Source organism: Neopsephotus bourkii, unplaced genomic scaffold (assembly GCF_033783945.1).
Source record: "Neopsephotus bourkii isolate Nb327-2 ecotype Australia unplaced genomic scaffold, CSIRO-AGI_Nbou_v1 NB_780, whole genome shotgun sequence".
Taxonomy (NCBI): Eukaryota; Metazoa; Chordata; class Aves; order Psittaciformes; family Psittacidae; genus Neopsephotus; species Neopsephotus bourkii.
The window spans coordinates 3336686-3354776 of NW_026901276.1; the positions used below are offsets into that span (position 1 = coordinate 3336686).

General features: G+C 38.4%; 1 long non-coding RNA gene across 1 annotated transcript; it reads left to right on the top strand.

Annotated features, from left to right (window-relative positions):
* The first annotated feature begins 2748 nt into the window (after positions 1-2748).
* On the top strand, positions 2749-17879 carry LOC133213113 (uncharacterized). The gene is made up of 2 exons (XR_009725695.1): positions 2749-4106; positions 17490-17879. It is a non-coding gene; the product is annotated as an uncharacterized LOC133213113 (long non-coding RNA).
* Positions 17880-18091: the final 212 nt, after the last annotated feature.

Below are 18091 nucleotides of genomic sequence, written 5' to 3' on the forward strand. Positions count from 1 at the left end.
CACAATTCTCTTATTCCTTACTTAATACCTCTGACATGCTTCCAAATGCCCTCACTCCTTTGCAGGTGCTTCCCAGTCTTTTCTGACAGCTTAGACAAGAGTTGGCTGCTATAGTTCCCATTATTTGCAAGATTTTAGTGTTTGGTGTCAGATCTGGACAAGCAGAGAAAATGTCTTGCATTATGTAATTTTTTTTTAGGAAGGTTTTTCTAAAGCTTCCTGTGAAACTTTTTGCTTTGCAAAAAGGAAAATATGGAAACAAAATTAAAACATATGTGAGTTCTTATGTTGATTGTGGAAATGCTGGTTAGAAGCCTGTTGGAGAGCGATGGTGTCCTGAGATCCACACAAACTTCACCTTTGCCTGGAATGTGTCTTTTGAGGTTTGTTGTTGGCATGAACTGCACTTGAAACAAAAAAAGTGCCAAAATTATAATCTCACACTTAGATCTCATGATTACCATCTAGAGAAAAAGCTTTTCCTACCATATGTGAAAACAAAGCATGGTTGATAGAGATTATATTTGACAGAAAGAATATGGTCACTAGTTAGACACCTAGTAAAACTGCAATAGCTGTCTGTTCCAGAAACCCTTTCCTTTCAAACCATGAGGTGCTTTGGATGGAATGGAGTGATACCACCTCTTCTAATATAATGAAGAATAAGTAAAAAAATTGAAATGAGAATGAATTTTTTTTATACGTCTTCAAAGTTTGTCTATGCATCACCATGACCTTTTCTCTTTCTAACCACCAAACATGAAAGGCTTTGCTTTAAGGGACCAGCTTCACAGGCACCCTACTGGTGAGGCACAAAGTGTGCACCTAAGTCAGTGGACTGGATCCTAATTTTTTGCTGCAGGTCATGTCATACCTGATTGATTCCCTTTGACTGCATGGTTCTTCATGGGAGACAGATGTTTCCAGAATTACAACAAACCAAGTTACCCAGACACACATGCTCACAAAGTGTGCCTGTTTCTACAAAGTGAAAAAGCTTTGACCAATAGAAATAACCACTAGACTTTAAGGAGCACGTTATTTCATTGATGAACTTTTAGGTGTCTCATGCAGTAATGGTTTTGTAAAATGTAATCATTGACATCACTTACTCAGGATTTACAAGACAGACTAATGTTGCCTATTTTTTCAGACTGCTACAGGGATAAATTGTTGGTGTTGAAGAAGCAAATCAGGATCTTCATGGAGAAGAAAATAAAAAGAATAAAAAAAAAGAATGGTGCGTGGGTTTTATAACCAGCAAGGCATTTTTCTGAAGTGCCTGTAAAAGTACGTGGTGTGATGTGACTGTTTTATAAAAGAGGGAAGGGTGATGTGTGGGCTCCATTACATAATATTATTGCAGAGTTAATCAGCAAAAGGGCACAAGGGAAAAAGGATATCATGGAAATCAATTCACGCTGTGTACCACTTTATAAAATCAAAAATTACAGTGTTTGCTCAAAACCTCCTCTATAACAGGATTAACTACCAAGGAAATTGAAAATTATGTAAGAGGAAAAGCTGAAGAGATAATCCAGGATGATCCAGAGGATTTTGAAGATGTCTCTGTACTGTTAACAATCTTGTCATTAAATCTAGCAATTTAATGAGCTACATTGTCCATTGGTACAATTAGGTACAGTTCCATGTACACACAATACTTTTTCTACTTTGGCGTAGATCTAAGAATGATATAGAATCATAGAATAGAATCATAGAATAGTTATGGTTGGAAAGGACCTTAAGATCATCTAGTTCCAACCCCGCTGCCATGGGGGCCAAGAGCCATATATTTAAGTGTTGTGCAGTGTACTCCTGTTGAAGGCAGTATATCTGTGTTGATTAAAAGGCCAGGGATGTGGTTCATAAACCATTACTTTTAGGGATGTCTGAAGCAAAGTGTCTGAAATCTGTCTTTGTACTCTCAGTGATGTATAGCTCTAACTTGTTTCTGCAGCTCCATCTTTCTGTTGATGTTTGGTGTTGTCAGACATTTTGACACATTCTACTTTTTTAATTGCCTGAAAGACAATGTAATAGTAAATAAGAATAAAATGAGCCAGTTCTCTTCACAAGAAAAATACTTCAGGAAAGGTGCTGTAATTTGCTTGATAGCTAAGTTATGCCTATTGAATTTGAATGAATACCCTTGAGGAGTTCTACGAATGTATGAACATAGATAAGACAATTTTGATCCATCTTCATGTCACAGGTCACTCTAGGAGCAGCACGTAAATAAGAGCTGATTCTTGACTAGTTTCTTATCATGTGTTCTGTTAATGATGTGCTAGGAATGTGTTACAAGAGTCAATGAGTGATTGTTGCCCTTCCCTCTGTGTTTTGTTTGCTTTTTATTACTTCCTACTCCTGGAGCTTTCGTGAAGCAAATTCGATGCCATCCTTTTCATCTCTCCTTGAAGTTTGTTGCTCCAATCAATCTCTTCTTTCCATGAATAATATACACCTTCTTTCTTAAAATATTAATTTGTGCTTCACTTTGGGCTTGTCTTGCCTCAGCCAGTTCTCTTTGCAACTCAGCATGTCTCCTCCTCTAAATGTGAAATGGGTACAATCAATTCTATGTTTTATAATGCCCTAATTACTGTACTCATAGGTGACTGGGTTATAACAGTATGCTAGAGGGTCAATGAGTCTTTTAAGTAAAATGAGGAGATTCATCTTTATGAGATCTAATTAGAAGGTGAAGTTGATGGGGGGGGGGGGGCAGAAAGGGAGAGAAAGCCAGTAATAAAGTCTGATACCTTCAAAAGCTGTCAAAGGAAGTCATCTGCTTGCTTTCTTAGCACTAGCTGGACTTCCCCAAGAGATGTGGGGATCTTTGTGAAATCACCTTGGGCGCTGGAAGTTCCCAAGTGGCAGTTCCCTGGGGAAGTCAAGGATCTACAGATGTACATTGTTGTGACAAATCCCAGCAGGAGGGACAGAAAAAGCCGGAAAAACAGTAAGAAGCTTGAATGTTTGATTGCATGGTGTTGGTGGGCTAAACAGACACTGGGAAAACAGTGGAAGTATGTTTGCTGGTACCTCCTCTGGTAATGTTTCCTGGGCACCATGTGCCAGAGGAGGAGAATCTACCTATTGACATGCCTGTGCTGGAGAGCTGGAAGTAGAGACAACTTGTAGGGCAAAGAAACCCACATAGCTTCTGTTGGAGGCTGTAGACAATAGACTTTTACTAATGCCGTATACAATGGGACCTCTAGATTTTTATGGAGGCTTTCTGTTGGGATTTTGAAACATTCTGAAGCACTGGGAAAAATAATTGCTCCAAGATCAAGTAGTTCTGAATCATTTAATTACGGTGGTGTTTTTAAGAATTGTACATGGACTAAAAATAGATGTTGTCCTCCTCCATGTAGCCTTAGGCAAACAAATTCATGTTAAGTTTGGATAGTGTTTGTTGACACCTCTGAATTGTATATGAAAAAGAAATTGCAGTGTACTGATTTCCTTCAATATTACTGATTCGGTACTAAAAATAGAAATAAATTATTACTATTATTCTGTGTTCATATTCTCCACTGGATTTTATGTAAGCAGATCCCCATGTATATGTGCAGAAACCTTCTGAATTCTGTGTGAACTAAGTACTGAGATCTATTTTTTTTCCACAAATGCAGTGTGCTTAAAAGGGCAAGACTGTCGTTTTGATTTTCATACATAAATCTCATTTTCCACTTTAGATGTGTGCATTTTATTCTCAGATTCTTTCATCCTTTTGTCAGCAGTGCACAGTTCCTAGATACTCTCTGGACCCTAAGCACAGATAGGATTCATATGTACTCCATAGTATTTGGGTGTTAGCTAAGCACATACAAAATCTGTTATATTTATGAAATTATTTGTGTAAAAAATTAATTTTCCTGATTTTTTTTTCTGGTTTTCTGTGGTTTTGTTAGTTAGTTTGTTTTGTTTTAGGAAGAATGGAATTAATAAATCTTCTGTGATTTAACTTTCATCACTTCTTGGCCCCATAATTACAAAGAGCAAAGTGCCTGTATTCTTTGGAGGAAATTGATCTTTTAGAAAAATTCTCATCTGTTATATCTTTGTGGACCATGCATCATAAAACAATTTACCAGGTGAGTTCATAACACTGTCTGTCAGGATAGGTCAACAAAATTATTTCTGCTTAGCCCATTATATGAGCCTGGTACCTTGATGCTTTTAAAGTCTGGGCATCTTGCTGGGGTGGGTCAGCCATGGAGAAAACAGCAACCACGATGCTCCGAGAATGCCAAATAGACCTACAGCCTTCAAATAACCATAGAAAAACTTTGTGCGCTTTTAGAAAGATATAGAAGCACATAGGTGCCAGCACTATCCTAAATTCTGGGCATTGCTACAGGTGATTCCTCTCAGCTGGCCCCTCTGCAGCAACGTTTTGTTGACTTCTGTTGGCAAGCATGATGTGCAGACGAGAATGTCTAGTTGAATTTCCTTCTTACTTCAATGTGCCTCAGGGTGTTCTGTGAAAAACCATTCTCTACCGGAAACAAGCAGTAGTTTTGAGCTTCAGGTGAACAGAAGTCAATATATAAAGGTCAGTATTAAAAGATTTTTACTTATAACATGAACATATTATTCAGAACCATGTAGAGAAATGTTTGAGTAGCCAAATTTGCCCAGCAGGTCTGGGATTGAAAGGTTGCCTTAGGTGAATGATACTGCCCTAAAATGGCTGATGATAGGGCTGTGCAAGCAGTTTATCAGTCACTGCTGGGGGGGGGTAGGAGGGTGTTTTGGCTTGGTCTGGTTGGGTTTTTTTTGGTTTTTTTTTTTTTTTTTTTTGTTTGTTTTTTGGGTTTTTTTTTGTGGAGGAGAGACTTCAGCAAATATTTCATCCCTAAATCCTCTGCATGACTGAAGTCTTTCTAAAGGAGCTGAAGCACTTCAGGGTTTGTTGTAAGATGACATAGCTCAGTGGAGCAGCAAACATAGCTGGTGGGAATGACTGTTTATATAAAATTAAGATAAATTTAGATCTATAAGATTTGTCCTTTAGCAAGATCCTTGAGATACCCACGTTTGTGAGAAAGGATGGGGAAATGGGAGAATAAGAATGAAGAGGACTGAGTAAATTATGTCATGCTTCTAAGAAATGGGCATGATTTCTGTGGATGTCACACGTGTCAGTGTCCTTGAAGCAGCCTGCCATCACTGATCAGATCAATTCCTAGTCAAAAGATGCAAAAGACTTCTGTAAATCTAAAAGGCAGAAATCAAAATTTTTTCCTATTAGAATGGAGAGGAAAGAATTTGGGTAAAGGTTGAACAACAGAGATGGTCTCACGTGTGGAAGTGACCTGTGGAAGAAAAGTACTCAGCTGAAGAACACAGAACACAACACAGCAGTCCTTCATAAAGCAGTTTTCTGTATATTTGATTAAATATACTTTTATCTTGCTGAAATATAAGTTATACTGCTATAAGACTTGCAGCTGAGATGTCTGTAGCGTTTCGCATTTATCTGTCCTATGCTTTTGCTAGTTTTACCAGTCTCTGCACAGCAACATTTTTATTAGGCTGGCTTACGCAGTTCACAAGCCTATATTTATTGTCCATTTTATGATAAAGCAAGGGGCCTACTGTCCTTGTTCTCTCTTCCATATGTTGGTGTAGCACCACTGAAACTGTTATTTGGATTAGGTTTGTAAAAATATTAAGAGCTGAACTTCTACTTATAGGGGAATAATGTGTAATAGTTTGTATATCGTCTATGAATTTTCTAAATTAATTGAAGCAGTGAATTTGGCCTCTGAAATGAAAAAGATACTCTTTTGAAGTTATTTGGGAATTTGGTCATTCATTTCTGAGGACCTGCAGTTTCAGCTTAAATACAGACTTGATTGCCTGCCCAAAAGCTTGTCCCTTTAAGCTGTCTGTGTTCATGTTGTATGTACTGGTATTCTCAGGGCATACATTTCCCCATACATTAATAACTCCATTTTCTTAATAAAGCAGTGCCAGCTCAATCTTTAAGACTCTGTGGATAGACAAGATGGAAGACTGGTTAGCAAACTGAATGCCAATCCTCATCTGTACTGAACTCCTTGAAAAGTCCTGATAGCTGAATACTTAATGCTTAGCCTTAATGAAATGGTGGTGTCTTGTCATTACAGTGTCTGAACAGCCCTCAAGGCTCAATGGCTGTATGGGGGAGGGTTATTACCACATCTTTTTCATTAGGGAAGGAAGATAACAAATGAGGTTGTCCTTTAGCAAGTAAGATTTGTCCAGAGGAAATTCATAGGCAGGCTGGGAACTGAGTTTACCTTGAGGGCCAGTCCAGTGTTTTAGCAGAAAGACACGGATATTGCAATCACACAGTCAGAAGAATAAAATGAAATCAAAAAGGTTTCTAGTTCATAAAAGACATATCGCACATAGAGGACTAACCTAAACCTTCCACACTCATTCTAGGCAAAACATCTTATTCTGATTCACAATTCTGCTTTTCCAAATTGCAAACAAGTTATCTGCCCCTAAGTCAAATGGCTGTAAGAATGTGTGGGCTGATGGTCTGAAATAAAAATCAATTCCACTGGTTAATTATCAGTTAATCAGTTACGGTTCTTTCAAAAGTGCACTAATGAAGTTGCTGTGATTATAAATATATGGATATTGGGTCCCTGGGATTTCCAAAGTGACACACCTTTCCATCCCCTTAGTCATACTAGGAGCTTCTTTAAATTCCCTTGCTAATGTTACTCAAGACATTCTACTGAAATGTGCCCTCAGTTTCAAGCTGGAGGCAAATTAGTGCCAAATTACGTGCTTTCTCTGTGCTTAGCTGATGCGCAATATTTTAAAATATCATTCTGAAAAGACTCTAACCATCACAACATATCTTTTTTTTTTGGTAAACAGAATCTTCAAATTTCTTTTAGTGCTTTATTTTCAGGCAATGCATGCTATTGAAATGCATGAGAGGAAACGAAATGCCTGTAATTTAGTAAAATGTTCACTTAAGGAACCAGTGCTTTTGCTATAAGCATTTTGTAACAATTAGGATGTTTTTGCATTTCAATCAAGGCAGTATATGCTTGTTCCATACACCTGGGGTTTTGTTAAGGTTAATATATCTCGTTCTTCCTTTCAAGACTGGTTTGAAAATTTTCTTGGATAATTTCAAATTTCTTTCTTTTTTTTTATTTTTAATTTTTAATTTCTTTTTCCTTTTATTTTGGCACAACTTATCTAAGCTCCAGCCAAGAGGAAAGCATTACTATTCTGTAACATGCAGGATTAAGGCATCCCTTAGAAAGCAGGTAAGTTAGCACAAAGTTTTGCAGGTGTAGGACAGGGAAAGAGGAAACAAGTGATAGGAGAAAAAACACTAAGAAAAAGAAGAATTTTTTTTTTTTGTAGAGAATCAGATGTTTACTTCTTGTTTGGGCTAGAAAGTAAAATCAGCATGAAAATTTCCAAAGACATGTAAGTTATGTGAGTTTGGAAGGCTTCATCTTTACACCTGCAATGGAAATGATCATTTGAATTCCTTTATCAGATCCAGTGACACCTCCTGCAGTGCCCTGTAGCCTCTGCCTGTGCTCCAGTCATTGCTGTGAATCACAAAACTCCTCATACTGTGGCACACACACAGTGTCTCCTCTCCTGGGTAAACAAAATCAGAATCACAGAATCGCAGAATGGTTTGGGTTAGAAGGGACCTTAAAGACTATCTAATTCCAAACAGGACCCATGGGAGTCCTGTCTGACTACTGTTCCTGTAAATTGAGCTGAAGCTTTAATAGCAGATTGGTTAATGTCAACTTGGTCTGAGTCTGTATGTTGATTTTTTTTTTTTAAGTGGAAAATTCTCCCTTATCTCTACCTTCCCTAAAAGTGAAACAACAAGCAAAATAATAATTACTGAGGTATCTTCAGATTATGCTATGAATAAGCATAGTTCCAAAAGGCAATTGGCTGTAGTAGCACTGCCAGAACACAAACGAGGCTGAAACACGAAATGACTTGGCCAAGATCATGTAGAAGCCAATAATGCAAATGTTGAGCCACACATATTGAAGATCATACAAGCCCTTATATTGATCTAAAAGTTGGAATTCATCTGGTACCATCTCCAGGGAGATGCAGGGGAAATGTTTTTTTCAGTTGTACAGTCTCTACTAACATCTTCAGAGAGAGAAAAACATCCTGAATGGAATAAGAAAACACTTTTTTTCCTTTGTCTTTCTTTTCCTTTGTTTTTTTTTTCCTTTAGTTTTCCATTTTCTTTGTTCTTTTCAGATAGCAGACTATAGAGTATTTACAGTCTATTTATTAGCAAGGGTTATTCCCCATCTCTGCTAATACATTTAGTGAAGACAAATTTGCATGATTTCTGCCAAGAGATTTCATATTGGGCAGAGGATAATGTTAAATTTTGTAGATGCCAGTGATAATTTCCAATGGGAATTTACTACATTGGCTTCATTTTGTGTTTCTGAAACTCTCATTACAGCTGTGCCAGGCTGTATATGGCAGTTCTGGAAAAGCGAGAGGCTCAGTGGGGATTTCAGAATCCCCAGCTTAATGGGTTTTGTTAACAAAAAATAAAAGCAGAAAAAAATCAGGTTAGAGAGCTGCAAGTAGTCTGACAGGCGATACCCATGGTGGGGATGACCTGAGTTGGCTTGCTCCCCATAGCAATGGAAGACCTCTGGAAATCCTGTTGCTGCCTGTGCTGCCCATGAGCACAGGCATGGAGGGCTGTGGGGCGGAGCTGAAGGCAGGCAGAGAAGGAGGAGAAGAGGAAGGCACTTCTACCAGGGTCTACAGAGGGGTAGCCAGGATCACCAGCTAAGGGCAAATCTTGAAAGAGATGTAAGTAAGTGTCTTGTGAAGTGGTACTGCTAAAGTAAATGTTCTGTTTCTCAAGTTTAAGCAGAGAGGCAGCTGGGCTTTCTTTGAAAGCCAGAGAAATCCTGGCTGCCTGTACTTTAGGCATCTGAATTAAGTGCTTGGTTCCTCCCCAAGCTGGATCTATAACTCTTCAAGCTTTAAGCTGCACTGAGTGGAAAATAGGAACAGATGAATGAGGCAGAAGTAATAACTTCTCCCTTCTGTAAGAAAGTGTGTAATACAAGTACTAACTAAGGAGGGAAGAGTCCTAAGCTCTCATGTTTGTTCCCAGGCTTTTAGCTCTTTTGTTTTCTGGGTTGCAACCCATGGTGACTCTGGCATAAAACACATAGGCAGTTTAAGGGCCAGATGCAGGTTTCTATCTGACAGGAATGTGCCCTAACTACCCCTAACCTAAGACTCTTAACTGTCCAGATGAACAAACCTGTGAAGCATGACTGAACAGAGAGCTTTGTTTAACTAGATCTGTTGTCCACAGTTTTGGAGAGTTTAAAGTATATTCTGGAATGAACCACTAAAAATCAATTTTGTGCATTCCTTACATTTAAATTGTGCTTGTGATAACCATGACAACCAATACAGCTAAAAAAACTCAAGTGGAGAAAATGCACACTTGTTTTAAATTAATGGATGGAAACTAGAACAGGAAAATGTGGTAGAAAGAGCCTAAGGCAAGTAATTGTTACCGCTCAGGACCACTTTGGTGTTTAGTAGAATCTTCTTACTTCATTGACTTTCATTTATATTTTTATACATTCCAGCTAATTTTCTGCTAGTATGCCAGAATATTAGAGTTTTTTTTGTGGTCTGCTTTCTTTAACTGAAAAAAATCCAGATATAGCCTAATAAAAAGGTTCCAATTTCTAATCCGATTCATGCACAAGAGCTCAGCCTCTGAAGGCTACAGAATGAGATATATATGGTTTCACATGGCTTTCAAAGGGTGAATGGAGAACATATCCTTCAAGAGGTAGTCGCACCATAAACAAAGTTCGAGTGGTTGTATGGATATTTATGCTTTAATGAAGCAGTTTTAAAGATATCTAGAAACTTGCCAATGTAGGTACACATTGAGGAGTGTGTACCACAACAGCCAATTAGGCTAAGTAAATAACTTGTGGTATTTCTGTGGTATATAGTCACCTACCGTATTGAACCAAGTCAATAAATCTCCCTAGCTGTTCTCTGTGCCTTGATATATCAAACATGCCTGTGTTCTTATAGCTTCAACCTTAAGTATTAATATCAACTATGAAAACAACATCATGCCATATTCTAGCCATACATAGTATTTACCATGGAATTGATGGATCAAATTAGGGGCAAAACTATGGTACTGTAGCTAAAGTGAAAATACCTTGTATAGCTGTAGATGTAAGACACCATTTAGGATTATATCAACAGCAATGACTCACTTGAAATCTGTGCCAGTGAATACAGAGCGATGAGGGATAAGTCTGGTTGTTCTGACAAAACCTCACAAATACTGTTGGGCAAGAAAGAGCTTTTCTCTCCAGCAAGTCTTTTCACTGCAACTGGCTAAGAGAAAATCATAGCCACTACTTGGAGGGGACACTACAAATTGTGCATGTCTGAGTCCCTTAAGAGAGACACTGGCAAAAGCTGGAGGGCAGGCAAAAAATGAGAAGCAGAGAGCTGAACTGAAATACTTTACCAGCAGGCTATTGCCTTTAAAATATTCATGGTTTTGTTTCACTAAAATTTTCTTACTTCTAATTAGAATTGGATAGGCAAGTTCTGTAAGAATTATTTTGGTATAAAAAGCTGTTTCTCCATCAGCGTGTTACTGCATGTGAGTTGCATAAGTCTCCATTCTCTCACATGGTATGGGCTTACCAGGAAAGAAAATAAGATCACTTGGCTTCTGAAAAAAACAGAGTACCATGAATGAGAGATAGAGTTTGGGGCTGAACTGGCATTTAATTAGTGTTTGAGGAATATTCAATAAACCAAATGAATTTTTTATTAATATTATTTTGTTTTTAACTTGGGAAACACTTTGTCAACACAAACCCTTTAAATAGCTGATTTTTTTTTCTTCTGTTCAGCAACAACCAAAGAAACTCTTTTCACTACAAGGTTAAAGAAAAAGACAGATTTTAATATCCCCTAGGACTGTGATTCTGATAGTAAAAACTCCCAAATTACTGAAGAAGAAATACCCCTTCCCCAAACAGGCCATTCACTAAAAGAATCTCCTACGCTATGGGTCTTTCTGGTCTTCTGCAAGGGAGAGCTCTGAGTGAGCAGCTCATCGGCCCCAGTTGGGAACACATCAGTGCAGGCTCAACAAGGACAATGATTTCTTTGCTTTTTTTGCAAATGAAACCTAGGAATTCTGTTCCTGGATAGCTGCATGAGGGAACCATTGTTGACTCTTGTGATTTTTAATTGACAAATCTCATAAAACATTTAAGGGCATATGTGTGTTAATCCAGACACTGGAGTGAGAACATAGGCCAGCTAAAGAGTCAGCCTTTCATTTTTGTGTAAAACTTTAGCTTTGAATAGAACTATTCTAGATAAATTTACTATCTGATCATAACTTACTTAAAAAGCCTAGTTGGAAATTCAGGATATTTACATCCAGAGATGCAGGGGGTTTGTATAAATGGTTTAAATATTTTTTCAGGTAGTGAATAGACGAAAAAAATTACAAATATTTTTATAACTTATAAATATAAGAGGCTAAATGAATGTAACATATTCCCTAGAAATTATTTGATGGTGCCCACCACTATATCTTTTTTTCCATTTGACAATGATGGTGAAAATTATTGAATCGAAATTCTTGCAAAAGAGTTTCACTGAAAGTGAGATTAAGGATTAAGGCAAAATCACCAAAGGGAAATTGAAACAGCCCCTCCTTTATATCTGTTTCTCTGCAGCACAGTTACATTTCAGTAATTTTGTTTAGCATGTTTTTATATATTGCTCATTTGGGGCCTGCTGAATAATTATGTAGGAAATACTGTGCTGTTGCTGGAAAAAGTTTCTTGAAATTGCAAACAGCAGGAAAACATAGCCACTAAAAACTGATAAAATATCTGTATTTTTACTGCAAAATAACTAGTAGCTATTATTGACACTGCTTAGAAGTCATTTAATTTACTTTGCTTTCAATTAGGGTTGTGCATACAGAAAAGTTTGCTTTGGATTTTGCTGCTAGGTGAAAAAAAGCGGAGTGAGAGATACAGCACTTCAATGCGGCATTTATGGAAAAACCACCATATATTACTGCTAGAGCTAGTAAATCTGCCTATGGCTAAGTTTATTTAATGTTTGCCATTCGCCCTATTTTCATTGGTTTATCGCTACACAGGATTGCTCCAGCTGAGAGCTGCCATGCCTGCCTCTGCCTTAAGTAGGGGGGTTTGAAATATTTCAACAATAATTCCTCTGCTGTTTCCATGAATTAATTTAGAAAGAATAAGCAATGTTTAACTGTGTTCTGCATTCTCTTGGGCTAACTGAGCTGTGCTGCCTCTGGAGAAATGCTACTCGTTACCCTTTGTCAGGAGAGTGCACTGTCACACATCTGTCTCTCTGGAGGCCACATCAGCATCTGTAGGGCTGGGTGAGGATGGGGGTGCAGTTTGTTAGGACCAAATGGACAGAGGGTGTGGACCCAGCTGTCACTGGAAATTCAGAGGCAGAGAAGGGCTGTCAGAAGAGGTGGGAGACCGGGGTGACCTTCCGTTCCTAACCCATTTACAGTGGCAGGACAGTGGGGACCTTCATCCGTCTGGAATGTATCGAGGAGAGTCCCCAGCATGTCTTCGTGGCCAAGGTACCACATGGCAGCACTGAGTTCCTGCAAACACCAGGAGTGTGGTTAGTAACAGAAGATTGCTTTAACAAGTCAACCAAAACAAATGTCATGGTTATCCCCAGCACAGTGACTTCAGCTGCCGCATAAACACAAACTGAGCATTCAGTCCCACAGGCAGTCACCAGCTTCTAATGGTTAGTGCCACAGATCTTCACGTCAGAATGCCTACCACTTGAGGTGAGTCACTAGCCCCAGAAATCATTGGTATTCAGACCCATTTGTTGGCATCCTTCTTCAAAGCTGCTGCTGCGTATTCACATGATGTTCCTGGCAAGACGACTCAGCAGCAAGAAGCTGGTTTTGACCTCTCTTTCCTCCTGCTTGGCACACAGCCTGCCCAGATGACACAGAAGTTTGAGGTTAGAGCCTCCTAGCCTCTGCTTCTGCCTGTGGACCACTCCTTAAATGAAGTCCCAGGATTATAATGGTGGAGGCATTGTATGTCCCTCTGCTCTGACTGTTAAAATAGCCAGTAGGTACTCTGTGGTGGGTCAAGATCTAGCTAAATGATCAGTCTTTGAAAAAACTTGTTCAGGTCCAGTTTTTAACGCTTCTCTAAACCATCTTTAAACAAATATGTTCTTCTGTGTCTTGGCTCTTTCTGCAGGCTGCACAAAGCTGAACTGTCATGTGGGACTGATAACAGCGTTAAGGCAAAGTAAAGCAGTGCTCAGGAATGGCCTAGAAAAAAGTCATTCTACTGCCTGTTGCTACCTCTAGTGAAACTAGCAGTTTTGTGTCTGTCTCTCAAGCAAGCGAGGACTCCTACGTTTATGACAGATGGATAATGGAAGAGGCTGCAGACAGTCAAGTCTGGCATGGTTAGGGATATGACCTAATGCCACTGTTACCCTGTTCAGCCCATTGGCTTTCAGAATAAATTTGTCAGCACTGTGTTTGCACTGGACTTGTTTATAACCTTTCCAGCATGCAGAAAAAACCTTCATGAACTCAGTCTGCTAGCAAATAGCTGTGTAAATCACTGGCAAGGCATGAACAGTTTCTTCTGTCTAGCAGTTTGTCCACCGTGACCAGTTTGTCTTGTTGGACGAGGACTCATCCTAACTGTCAGTTAAAGCTCCTCTTCATGTGACATCTTGGGACTTCGTGTTAATTCGCTTCCATATGAATGCTTTGTTCCTTCACAACACAGGCAAGGGATGTTCTTAGAGAGTTTACTCACTAATACACATCTTTAATCACCTCTCTTTTTTAATTTACCTGATTACTTAGAACAAGGCAGATCATATTACCAGTCCTCAGAGTTCACAATATTTCTACAATTAAAAAATATTTCTGCAATTAAAACTAACTTTAAAAACTGTCCTAGGGTGTTTTTCACTTTATTATTCTTATTTTCTTCTCTAAATAATTTTCTTTTCTGTGAGTGAAAAGAAGGCCTGTGCACAAAACTGAGCAGTGGTTTTATTGCTGCCTTGCTTTTGCTTCCCTGGAACAAAAAACCCTCATTTTTTATTGTTACCATTTTTTCTACCCCTTTAATTGCCATTAGATAATTTTAAACCTCTTTATAATAACATCCAGGCTTTATATTGTTGTTGTTGTGAATCTCAACTTAATGCAGGAGGTCTATGTTCAAAAAGTACCTTAAGCTGGTGCAAGCTGAAGTCCAAGAGACAAGCTCTGATGAATTTTTCTCCAGCTATTAGTATGTTACCAACCCATGTCCACTCTGTGACAGAGTCAATCCTTATTTTAGGGGCTTAAAAGGGAACATAATTTCTGCACCTCACCTGCAGACCATCATTTGCAACTTTGAGCACAGTATCAGGAAGTGCCACATGTAATCCCGTACATCTGGGTGATCTGACTGAGTGCTCCCTATTCACCCTCTGACGCTGAGCTGCAGAAAGCAAACACTAGCCAGCACCTCTTTGCATCACTCTAACACCTGGGCAGACATTTGGACTGCTGCAGTTGAAATCCAGCTGGGCTTCTGGTTGATGGGGCTAATTAAATGTCCTTATAACATGGGTGTAGAGGAAAAGAGCTATTTTTAATACCTTTGATACTGAAAGCTAATCTAATTGTCCCTTCACCTGGTTGGAAAAGAATTTAGATTTAGCAAACCCCCTAGAGTGTGGAGACCCCAATGTAGTGTCCCACACTGAGTGATTTCTCACTCTTCCTGGAAAAAAACTTTAGAAATACTAGTTCACTTCACAATTAACCTTAATTATGTCATCAATATTTAATATGTCCATCAAACATTTTATTTTTCACGAGCTTCTTGCATTGCACAGATAAAATAGTTTGTCTGCTAATCATATGCCAATTTGAATGATTTCTATTTGGTACAGTTTAATATAAGCATGCTCTGATAATTGCTAGAATTTAATTTATTTCAATCTGTATCTGCGTGTTCCACAGGTGATAATCAGTGGTCTTTTCTTTCTCTGTCCCACGGGAGACAATGACCTTATCACTTCCTTCCTCACTAAAATCCTGCTGTGTTCCCCAGAAACCAATTGCATTTCCTTTCAGATTTATATAACTGATTGATGGAATTAAACTAAACTCAGAGAAATTGCTCCCAACCTTTACACAGCAACTGGATTGTTGCTTCTATTTCAGACCTGAAGAGGAGCCAGTGGTCCCAAAAGAAGCTGTTGTGCCAAAAGCCTGCCTGCTTTTCCCAAGGACTAGTTTTCCTTCTTCCCCAGAAGCCTTGCTTCACATACCCTATCAGACCATTAGAACTACAACACTGCTATTCTAGAGTCTCTACCATCCTAGGCAAAATTGGCTTTATAACAATTCATATTGAGAAAAACATTTTTGAGGATTGCGGTCTCCTGGATGCTAGCCAAAACTGCCTGCATGCTGCAGCATAGCATACAAACTTCAGAAAGGACTAATATGTAGAGTCAACACACATTATATTAAGTTCATAGCATCAGTTTAATTTTTAAAGGCATAGCAATAGTTTAATATTAAATCAGGTCTATCTATTTTATGCTTTCAAATCTGTTTCCAGAAAGTAAGGCGGGATTTCACTGTGTTTTTGCAAGAACTTGGTTCAGATTCTCCTGCTAGCATAACATGCCCTTTAGAGTCGATAAATTTATTTCTTGTACCACTGTGGTGGTACTGCAGGTAACACTGAGAAAATACTTCAATAATAAGAAACATGAGCTTTTTGAAGCTGTGATATTTCATTTTATTGCATGAAGATGCTGTTCCCATTATAAGCTCAGAGATACTGAATCATACAGGGAGGTATTGCCTTGGGAATCCCAACTATCCAGAGGCAGAAAAAGTTACAATATTTTAGGAAAAATGAAAAATATATGCGATTCTGATATTGCTTGTAATGCACAGGATTCCAACCTTGATGTCCACTGCTCACCTTTAGGATTTAGAAGGGAGGCTGTGTCCCCCTTAGACAGAGTGTCTCTTCTGTCTTTTTTAGAAGAGGGCTTGGGCCCTCCTCTAAATACATGGGTGTTCCTTCTGTAAACCACCTCTGCCAAAGGTCAGGATTAGTCCCTGTTATAGTCCATCAGTTTTATGATGTGAGGGAGTTGTGTTTCAGTTTGGAAAAAAGGAAAAGAAAATTTTTATTAGCACACTCAAGAAGAAACGAAATAATTCCAAAAAAATTGTAAAATCTCAGATGTCTCAATAAATGAAGATTGGAAATCTCTTCAGTCAGCACTAGAGTTCAACTTTACAGCTTAAAAAGGCAAGTACAATTATCAGCTGCATCATTTAACATTTCACTGATGTGTATCTTCTTTGAGATGGTGAAATAAAAAGCAGAACTGGCTTTATTTGTCTTTCATTTGCTTTCCTTAAAGGGTTAAAAGAATTCAGACTTTCAAGTTGGGGATGTTTTAAAAGAAGTGTCACCCACCTCAGTTGAAATAATCTATCTCTGCCTTTTGAGAGTGCTTCTAATTATAGATGTTCCTTGAGTTTTGAAGCAAATGCTGTTATCCAGTTCAATATATTGTACATTGCAGATGATTGTTTTATCTTTGCATCCAAAAGTACCTTTTCAGGTTTTGGTCACAGGTTTACATTAATTACATCAGCCCTTGTAGAAACGAAGGCTCTATAAAGCACCCAAAAAGACAGGCATAATTCACTTACAAGTACACACATGATGAATTTCTCTTTTTAAAAGTGTTTTTTTTTCCAAGTAATGGGTTCTTATTTTCCAGCTTTGTATTCACCTGTGCACTGGTTTCATGAGAACAGACTTCGCCCTTTGATCACAGTGACGGAGTCATCGTTTTGTACCTGCTGAACTGCTGTATAAATGTCTTACCTAAAGAGGTCTTAACTACATACTTCCTTGACATGATAAAGAAAGTTTTCATCGTGTCTGTTATTTTCTGTGGTTTGAAGTACATAGTTCTGTGAGTGTGGAAGAAACATGGGTAGTAGGAAAACAAGCCAAATACACAAACATACCTAAAAGAATTCTTCTAACAGCTATAAAATAGGCAAAAAAGCATTGTAAACAGAAGTGATATTGGTCAGGCTTTCTAGCACAAATTATTTCCTTTCAGTCTGAAATGGAAGCAGAAATCCTTCAACTAGGTAGGGTGGAAAGTATTTGTTCTAAGTTTAACTTAATTATATTGTTCAATTAATTAGTAACTGCTGGATTCCTGGTGCATATAGGTGACCTCCTGATCATCAGGACCAAAAGTCTGGATTCACTCATTTACTTCAACATAAAGTCATTAATCACAACTCTTTCTTCTTCTACCAGCATGAGCCTTCTAGACACTGCAATGAAAATAAGCAATAATAGCCTAGCAATTACTGAAATCCTATATTAAATACAATTACATCCACAAATCAGCTGTCAGTTGCAAGTCAACAAAAAGCAGTGCAAGAACAGGGCCCACCAATGCTGCAGTGACTGCTCTTTGCAGAACTTTGGGGACCCCACCTCACAGTGAAAAGAGACTTCTGCCCAGGGAGGACTTTCCTCTGGGGTGAGAAATTATACTGCTTTTTCCAACAGCTATGATAATGCATGTGCTGCTCCCTGCACATTTTTGTCACTTGCATTCTTGGGCCATCAGAGCTATAATGTCACCGTTACCACTTATTTAACCTGTCAGAGTATTTTAACGAAATACACCTTTTCAATTCTGATGTGTGTGTATTTTCTGTGCTTGTCAGTACTCTCTCCAAGAAAATATACGAAGATTTCAAATGAAGAAATACAAGATTCCTCGGGATGTTTTACATCTGTCTGTTCCAGAGGGATATCATTTATGCATAGTACTCCCTTTAACAATGTTAGTTACTTTTTTATTTTCTTTTAACACTTTTGAGAAATACCAGACTCTTAATGATAGAACT